The sequence below is a fragment of the Curcuma longa genome, chromosome 1 (genome assembly GCF_044706935.1).
Source record: "Curcuma longa cultivar G26 ecotype Majalengka, Jawa Barat chromosome 1, ITB_CL_G26_1.1, whole genome shotgun sequence".
Taxonomy (NCBI): domain Eukaryota; kingdom Viridiplantae; phylum Streptophyta; class Magnoliopsida; order Zingiberales; family Zingiberaceae; genus Curcuma; species Curcuma longa.
The window spans coordinates 23,184,567-23,195,002 of NC_133861.1; the positions used below are offsets into that span (position 1 = coordinate 23,184,567).

Sequence of the window (10,436 nt, forward strand, 5' to 3'; positions counted from 1 at the left end):
CACATCCACAGCGTACATTGCGCGCTGTGGAAGCTCACATCCGCAGCGCGCAATGCATGCCGCGGATGATCGCATCCGCGGCGCGCATTGCGCGCTGCGGAAGCTTACATCCGCAGCGCGCATTGTGCGCTGCGGATGCGATCATCCGCGGCGTGCATTGCGCGCTGCGGATGCCTAATGACTTTTAACAGCTTGCAACTGTGCAGCGTGCGATGTGCGCTGCGGATAGTATATTTGCGCGCTGCGAAAAGCCATTTTTGTTGTAGTGCAATACAACAACTTAACATATTCAATATCTTAAACAATCTAATCGTGATACAAGTTAAACCAATATAACAACTTAACAATTTCAATATCTTAAATTAATCCAATCATAACATATCAAGCATAACAAATGAATGCATTCAATATATCAAATATCTCAAGTTAAACTAATTAAATCACAATACAAACACAAATACCAAATATCTGAATACAATATTAACATATCAAATATCTGAATACAATGATAGCGTATCAAATGTCTCGATACAATAACAACCTATGAAATATCTAAAATATTCAACTAGAAGTATCAAATCCTGCAAAAAATATAATATTATAGGTTAGTAATAAATCAAGGATATGTATCTATTATGAAAATTAATAAACTTAATTTGCATGTTCACCAGTGATAATTAAATAAAAAATGAAAAGTTAAAAAATGTAGACATATCTCTCATGCAGCTACTGATACGGCTCTAATGCTCTTGAGGATCTTGAGTCTTATGCGAGTCAAAGCCATGCGGCGGCTGCGGCGTTTGACTCATGCGAGTCATGAATTCCCGCATTTCCTGCCCAATTTTCTCATATTGCAATTGGGCTTGGTGAGACTTTTGAAATGTCACCTCTGATATGAAAAGTCGATTCTTTAATTCTTGATTTTCTTTGTTAGAATCAGAAATTAATAATAATAATAATAAATAAATAAATAAAAATGCGACGAAGTCGCGAGGGACGCGGTTTCCGCCTTCCTCGCGACAAAATCGTGATGGGCGCGATATAAAGCAAACGACAAACCATAAACCCCCTCCCAACCGAGACCGCCCCTTCGTCACCTTCGCCTAGCCGAAATCGCCCCTCTTGCCCTAATCGTAACGCCGCCGCCTACTGCTTGCAACGTCGTTGCCGACTGCTTGTCGCTTGGCCGCGTGGAGCAGATTAGCGATTTCCGTTCTTCTTCTCTTCTCTGCTGTTTACTGCCGTCGCCGGTTAATCCTCTGCCGCGGCGTGAGAAAGAGAGATGAGCGCAGCCTTCAACAGCGTCTTCCCCTTCCTCGGTAATCTTCTAAATTTTTTGGTTGATTACTGCCATGTTCCCAGCCGTGGCTGGTTTTCAAGAAATATATATAAATATATAAATATATAAATATATATATATATATATATATATATATATATATATATATATATATATATATATACAGTGCTGATACGCTGCGGGATTAAATTTGCGGTATTCATCCGCGACGCTGAGGTGGCGCTTGTGACGTGGCCAAACCGCGGTTTCGGATCTCACGTAACCAAAATAAAGCCCAATTTCCGCCTCTCCCTTCCCTTCGCTTGCCCTCGCGTCGGCGACTCTCCCTCAAGTCAAATCTCCCCGTCGCCTCTCCCTCTCGTAGCCACCGTCGCCGCCCTCCCCTCGCCCGCTCAGCGTCGCCACGACGTCGTTACCTCTTCAAACCCTTGCAGTCTCCCCATGGCTCCGGACGAGGAGGATGAGGAAGAAGACGAAGAAGAGGAGAGACCGACGACGACCGCGAATTGCGCTGGAAGCGGCACAGGCGGAGGGTTCGACTGCAGGCAGTGGAGCTGTCGCTTGAGGAACTTGACGTAGCGGATGGCCTCGTCCAACATGGAGGCGGTGTCCATCTTGGTACCGCCGGGGACAAGGCGCTGCAGGATGCGGATCCGCTCGCTGATTCGCTCCCGCCGGTGCCTCGCCGCTACGCTCTGCGGGTCGTCGCTGATCCGCACGTTGCGCCGCCGCGGCTTCGCCACCGCGGCCGGGTCGATGTCCACCGGTTGCATAGCCGCCACCCGGTACATCATCTCCTTCATCGCTCCCAACTCTTCCTCTTCTTCCTCGTCCTCCCTCCTTCTCCTCTTCTCCTTCATAATGCTCCGTCTCCACGTAGCCATGGGAAAGTTGGTGGTGATATGGATGTTGAAATAATAGATCATGATCCCAAAGCGCCGTCGTCGCCTGGTTCTTCCCCGTGCTCATGATCTCAGGATGATGATGACGATCCCAGAAATTGTGGGTGACGTTGTCCATAAATTTGAGCAAGCTAAGAGAAACAATCACAGAGTATGGGCAAGCAGAGCAAGAAGCAGAGTCGAGTTAGAGTATGTGCGCAATGGAAGAACAGAGTAAGAGTTTAAATAAACAGCTTCAAGAGATCGGCGATGATGACGATCCCAGAAATTGTGGGTGACGTTGTCCATAAATTTGAGCAAGCTAAGAGAAACAATCACAGAGTATGGGCAAGCAGAGCAAGAAGCAGATCGAGTTGAGGCAATGGAAGAACAGAGTAAGAGTTTAAATAAACAGCTTCAAGAGATCGGCGCATGGAATATATGATGAGGTGACCGTAGGATGCGGTTTGGCCACGTCACAAGCGCCACCTCAGCGTCGCGGATGAATACCGCAAATTTAATCCCGCAGCGTATCAGCACTGTATATATATATATATATATATATATATATATATATATATATATATATATATATATATATATATATATATATATATTGAAAAGACCTGCATGTCCTAAAGCAAGGAACCTAAGTTGGAGTTTAATGATTTCCTAGGTTACAAATGGGTTCACAGTTTATGGTGTCGTGTAAATTTTTGTCCTATGACTTTCATTGGTCATGTACTACAGTGCATGAAAAGCGATAGGTGGCAATGAGTTCGATGAATGATGACATGGTTGATGTAGGTTTCGTTAATGCTGAACAGTTTTCCTTTAAGAGGAACAATATGTTTTGCGTGCGAAAAATAAAAAACATAATAATGTTTAGAGTTGGGTTACTACTTTGATTGGGTAATATTTGATTATCTGAGTATTTTAATATTAGGTGTAGATACTGGTTCGAGTGGAGAACACTGATCTGCTAACACTCGAAGCTTGATAGACGAAAGTGGGTACATTCTGTCCTTTGACTCGTATATACCTTTGTGCATGAATAAATAGAGTAAAATGGATTATGCATACTTATATACACCTATTTTCAAAAAGGGAGTTAAAGTGATATTTAAAATACTGAAACAGGGTTAAAATAATTAAATCATAAAAGGGTAAAAATAATTGATTTACTTCCTGTTCACACATGGGATTTATCTGGGGGTAATTAAAATGGAAAAGAGTGTTTTCAAAATTTAATAGATACTCTGACTTACTCTGCCTGTTGATACCTATCATTACATTGCTTGATTGATTTTAGTTCTTGCTGTTAATCTTTCATTCTGTTAATACTTAGCTTTTACCTGTTGATACTTACCTTTAACTACAAACCTGATTATGATACATAAATGAGTGAATACTATGTACTTTGATTTGAGTTGGTTGTTTAGACCAAATGAAGAACATACGAACTGAGATTATAACACTGGTAATAATTAATGGAAAAGATATAACATGAAATAAGATAAAAGAAAATAAAAAAAAAGTTAATTATGAGCCTAGTTTTATACCAGAGTTATATACCAGAGTACTGGACCGTGCACCTGAGTAATGGTGACGTGGAGTATCCCTCGGTCCAGAGCACTTACCACCCACATATCATTGTGGTAGAGTAGAGGCCGCGGTCAGTGTTTATCATGTTTTCCACCGGTGAGGGCTAAGAGAGCCCATACGTTAGATAACGTATGCGATATATTCTGAAGAGGCTATTAGCCTAGAGAGATTTTTATTTTTACTCTGATGATATTGGCTCATATTGAGTACTCTTTAATTTCTTATATAAATGGAATATTGATTTAATGAGATCATACTGATGATGATATTTAATAATGATGATACCTGATTCTAGAAAATTATAGCGAAATTTAGTGATAAACACAGAGATACATGTGTACATATATATTATGTATAAATGGAAAATTTTGTGAATAAAACATAATTGAGATGATCAATATAATCTCCTCTACTTTTCTTTGGCTTCTTAAGTAAGATTAAATTCATGCACATCTTTTCTAATTACCCACTTAGCCTTTGGCTAACTATCTATATTTTTGGCCTCAAGATTTGCAGGCACAGACGTGATACTACTTTGGTTCCATTTTCCTTAGAGTCGCTCAGAGACTTGACGTACTGGTTCTTTGTTTCGGTTTGGTCTACTTGAGTCTTGGTATTTTATGTTTATTTTACATTTACAGAGGGTGGTCCGTGAGTCTAAATAAATGGATGTATAAACTCTTGTTTTGGTTATGCTATCTAATAAATTGTGGATGATTTTATATTATATCTCTGTTATTATATTGACTCTTGTAATTATCATGTCACCGAGTGAGGTACCTCCCGGTGTACGGGAACGACACCTCCGGGTCGTGACAATTTTATTGGTATTAGAGCAATTAGATCTTTCGGGATTAGTTGTAGCATATTTGGTCGATCTGATACCAATTTTATTGGTATCAGAGCAAGTTCGCGATTTCTGTCCGTGGGTTTAAATTCTAATTTTTGGGATTTTGTTTTCTTGTGACTTATGCGTCATGTTGTGTCTCTGAGCAATAGGATTTAGAGGTCATTTATTTGTTAAATACCTTAATTATAATTGATTATTGAAATTTTGATTTTTTTAGGCAATGCCACGAGGCGGACTTACCCGTGGTCGTGGTTGGGGCAGTAGCTGTGCTCGCAGCAGCGTTCGAAGTTCGGAGGATGGTAATAACCGAGGTCGAGGACGTGGTCGTACACATCAGCCCGCCTCTACTACTCAAAGGGTCGATCAGGGGTTGCATGAAGCATCACTCTCCCCACCGGAGATGATACCAGAAGCTCAGATTGATCCCAGTGTTAGAGTTGATGGTCCTCCTGAGGGACAACCGAATCCTGTGGAAGCTACTCCGGTCAACTTAGTCACCTCTATACCAGCTATTCTCATGGAGAAGTCTCGTATTCCTCTACTTGCGAATTCCACAAAGGTACATGTCCTGTTCTGACACAGAGAAGGTAGAACTAGCTGCATATCATTTTAAAGGAGAGGCAGCCACATGGTGGGAGACGCAGCTGACTATTTTCGGAGATCAGGTTATCTCTTGGTAGTTATTCAAGGAGGTGTTCGAGAGACAATATTGTCCTGTAGGATTTTGTATCGCTCGACGTCAGGAATTCGTGAACCTCAAGCAAGGTAATCGAAGCGTTATGGACTACAATGCAGAGTTTAATCGACTTGCGGAATTTTACCCACTTATGGTAAGCCAAGACTATGAACGTATGCTGCACTTTACACAGGGACTTGCACCATATATTCGGGCCAAGATGGCTGGACTTCTTGTTACTTCATATCAGGAAGCACTGGATCGAGCTATAATGATTGAGGTAACTCAGAAACAACTCTCCCAAGAAAAAGAAGCAAGTCGACAGACCTCGCAGACGTCACACTCGAGACAGCAGAGTCGTTGTCGGTTCCGCGACCAGGATGCAACCAAAGACTCTTCATGGCCACAAAAGGTGTCCAAGGTATCACAGGGATTTAGCCGTCCTACAAAAAGTTTTGCCCCTCGGTCCACCCGACTTACTAGGACTTCCCACCTAGCCGCAGCTAGGACTTTTTGCCCCTCGGTCCACCCGACCTACTAGGACTTCCCACCTAGTCGCAACTAGGACTTTTTGCCCCTCGGTTCACCTAACCTACTAGGATTTCTCACCTAGTGTCTAGTCCTCTTGATTCAGACACGGGAGCACCCACTTCCTTTGTTTAAGGTTCAAACCACATGGTCAGATCTGGATCATGGCTCATCCGGCAGTTAGTCCGGTGAAGAGCGATCTCACTCTAATACCACTTGTTAGTACTGATGGAATCAAAATATCTCCACAATGGTATGATATTGTCCACTTTGGGCCTAAGCCCTCATGGCTTTGTTCTTGGGCTCTCCCCAAAAGGCCTCATACCAATGGAGATACTTTCTATCTTTTTAACCCCATGATCTTTTCCATGTACTTTAGATGTGGGAATATGTTTGCACCCTTGCAACCCAACAATTCCCCCCTCAAACAAAGGACCACAGGCCCCCCCCAACGTCGTTTTGATATCTGAATCAAGAGGACCAACCATCAGGTGAGAAGTTCTAGTAGGTCGGGTGAACCGAGGGGCAAAAAGTCCTAACTGCGGCTAGGTGGGAAGTCCTAGTAGGTCGAGTGGACCGAGGGGCAAAAGTCCATAACCCACAGATCCGAGAATCGAAACCTTGCTCTGATACCACTTGTTAGTACCGATAGAATCAAAATATCTCCACAATGGTATGATATTGTCCACTTTGGGCCTAAGCCCTCATGGCTTTGTTCTTGGGCTCTCCCCAAAAGGCCTCATACCAATGGAGATACTTTCCATCCTTTTAACCCCATGATCTTTTCCATGTACTTTAGATGTGGGACTATGTTTGCACCCTTGCAACCCAACAATCCCCCCCTCAAACAAAGGACCACAGGCCCCCCCAACGTCGTTTTGATGTCTGAATCCTCGACCCACCAGGACTTTTTGCCCCTCGGTCCACCCGACCTACTAGGACTTCCCACCTAGCCGCAGCTAGGACTTTTTGCCCCTCGATCCACCCGACCTACTAGGACTTCCCACCTAGTCGCAACTAGGACTTTTTGCCCCTCGGTCCACCCGACCTACTAGGACTTCTCACCTAGTGTCTAGTCCTCTTGATTCAGACACGGGAGCACCCACTTCCTTTGTTTAAGGTTCAAACCACATGGTCAGATCTGGATCATGGCTCATCCGACAGTTAGTCCGGTGAAGAGCGATCTCGCTCTGATACCACTTGTTAGTACCGATGGAATCAAAATATCTCCACAATGGTATGATATTGTCCACTTTGGGCCTAAGCCCTCATGGCTTTGTTCTTGGGCTCTCTCCAAAAGGTCTCATACCAATGGAGATACTTTCCATCTTTTTAACCCCATGATCTTTTCCATGTACTTTAGATGTGGGACTATGTTTGCACCCTTGCAACCCAACAGTAAGTACACATCTATTCTGTTTCCAGGTGCTTTAGGCCCATCAACAAGCACAGATAATATAAGATTTGATTGTTTCATGCATAGCCATGGGGGTAAATTATATGGGATAAGCACAACTGGCCACGTACTATGCGATATGTTCATTGTTCTAAAAGTATTGAATCCATCCGCAGCTAATCCAAGTCTAATATTACGATAATCACTAGCAAAAGATGAATATTTGTTATCAAAAGACTTCCAAGCTTGAGAATCAGCAGGGTGTCTCAGGACACCATCATCGATCCTTTCTTTTTCATGCCATTTCATTAATGAAGCAATCTCAAATGACAGGAAAAGGTTTTGCAATCTTGGTTTTAATGGAAAATATCTTATTTGCTTTGCATCAATTTGCTTACCCCCAGGCTTGTATCGAGGTGATTCACATACTTCACATTCTTTAAGTTTACTATCTTCACCACGAAATATCATACAGTCATTTGGCCAAACATCCCAAGTGTGATATGTGAAGCCAAGATCTTCAGTTATTTTTTTGGCTTCATAAAAGGATGAAGGTAACTTTGCATGAGGCAAGGCTTTTACCAACAATTAAAGTAAAAGAGTGAAGGAATTATCAGGCCAACTACCTAGAACTTTTAGTTGTAGGAGATGAACAATGAATGCTAGCTTTGTGAATTCTTACAACCTTCATACAATTCACACTCAGCTTCTTGCAATAATTTCATATATCGCTTGGTTTTTTCATCCATCCCAACAAAATCATCTTCTAATCCAAATTCATGGCTATTGTTGGCACCAAAAACATCTTGAACCATCCAAACCATATTATCATCTGTATCCATATCACTTGTACCTCCAAAAGACGAGGTTGTTTGTTGAGAATTGTAAGTTTCCCCATGGTAAACCCAAACTCTATATTTGTTATAAAAGCCTCTAACAATAATATGCATCTTAGCATCTGCCTTAGAGACAAAATAATGATTCTTGCAATCACAACATGGGCAATAAATTCTGCTATCGTCAGTCTTGTCTTTGTAAGCAAACTCTAAAAATTCATCAACTTTTCTCCTATATTCTTCTAAATTCCTATTCTTTGAATCAATCCAACTTTTTTCCATATCACCAGTCTTTATCGAGGAATAGTTTACTGATAAAAATATATAACCGAATAAAATTAACTTCTTACTACATGGATAACACTTACAAGTACAATTACAAGTACAATTAATGAAAGAACAATATCTTTTCTAGAAGTTCTCTCCAATGCGCTAAAGCTTTAACTTCAAAACTATCAGTATTCAGTGCCTACAAAAGATAGAAGATAAGTGTCAGCTTGCATAAAAATTAACTTCAGTTGATAAGTGTCAGTAATAAAAATTAACAAAATCACATCCAACATGCTGAAATCTGAAGTAATAAAAATTAACAAAATCACATCCAACATGCTGAAATCTGAGCTAAAAATTAACAAAAGCACAACAAAAAGACTTGCTAACTCAAAATTTATAGGTGCCTCCAAATCGTTCAAATCATCCATATCAAATGGAATATAAAACTAATGCCTCATACTTCATAAGCAAAAAATAAAAAAAAAAGTTAAATACTAGTGGTGAAGCCAGTTCTGCCGAATGCTTGGAAGCAAAGGAGGCAACGTGATGAGGGAAGAAGCTTGTTGTTGTGATGAGAGAAGGAAAGGCGGCGGTGGTGAAGTAGTCTGTTTATCTTCGGAGCCGTCTGCTTCTCTTCGTCAGACCTTTTGAGCAGATCGAGCGGTACCGGGGGGGTGCGGAAGGCTGCGGTGCGGAAGGAGCAGAGCGGTGTGGAAGAAGGAGCAGAGCAGTGTGGAAGAAGGAGCAGAGCGGTGTAGATAAATATATATAAACGTATAATTCTTTAAACAATGAATTATAAAATATTTAATTAAAATAATTTTATAAAACATAAACAAAAATAAATTTTTTATAAACATAAACAAAATTTTTATTAATTTATAAATATTTATTTATATTTATATAAAGAGAATTTTTATTCATTTATTAATTTATAAATATAATAAAAATGTTTATTATATTAATTTATAAATATATTTATATTCATAAAGAGATTTTTATTAATTTATAAATACTAATTTATATTTATCTAAAGAGATTTTTTTAATCATTTATTAATTTATAAATATAATTAAAATAATTTTATAAACGTAAGTAACAACATTTTTTTTTTAATTTATAAATACTAATTTATATTTATCTAAATATTAATGTACGTGTGTGGTTTTGTTTCTTTTTTTTTGACGCAATCAAGATAATTTGAGACAAATACTTTTTTACCGTCTTATTTAAATGTCTTATATAATTATATCTTTAACCGTCTTTATTAGGTGTCTTATTTAGTTGAATTTGAGATAACATTTTAAATACTATCTTAAATTTAATGTCTCAATATAAAATTTTAAGACACCTATAATTACTGTCTTAATTACATAGTATTTGAGATGAATTTTGTCACTGTCTTAAAACTTTTGTCTCAAAAGCCTAGTTTTCTAGTAGTGTTGGTTGGTGGCGGTTTGGAGAGGAGAGGAAGATAGGAAGAGAAGAAACCTTGGTTCTCCCTTGGTTGGTAGTGGCTTGGAGAGGAAAGAAAGAGAGGAAAGGAAGAGGAAGTTTGGAAGAAAGGAAAACAAGTTGGGTGGTTTCTCTTGGTAGATCATCGCCCACACGACGTCCAAGAAGAGGAGAAGAATATAACAGAAGATCAAGAGGTCTTCGGGTAACGAACAATCATCTAAACAATCTCAAGAAGAAAGGTATGACTAATTTAATCATTCCACTGCGTAGTTAGTTATTTTCTTTTTATGGATCCTAAATACCAACACAAGAGACCAACAATCTTATGCTTCAATCAAGGTGTGCTTCGATTAGTCAAGAACTTGCTTGATCAATCAAGCACATGTCTGATCGAACATGTGGGTTGCTTGGAAAGGTTTCATCCCTGTAAAATTTTTGTCTGACAGAAATTGAACAGGACAGAATTCCAAGCACCTTCACTCCACTGACCAGTCCCGCCCTACCTAACACCAGACCGATTCCCTTCCTGTCATTAGTCAGTCATTCAAATCACTGCCAACAAGTCATAAATAATTATGTGACATGATAACCTGCCCCCTGCTTGTGCTGTCTATTATCACAGTATGATGCTGA

The 10,436-nt window shown here is 40.0% G+C and overlaps 2 pseudogenes; one reads left to right on the top strand and one right to left on the bottom strand.

Annotated features, from left to right (window-relative positions):
• Nucleotides 1–1,692: 1,692 nt before the first annotated feature.
• Nucleotides 1,693–2,320, bottom strand: LOC141826404 (transcription factor IND-like; annotated as a pseudogene).
• A 2,536-nt stretch (nt 2,321–4,856) lies between these two features.
• On the top strand, nt 4,857–7,679 carry LOC141826415 (uncharacterized; annotated as a pseudogene).
• Nucleotides 7,680–10,436: the final 2,757 nt, after the last annotated feature.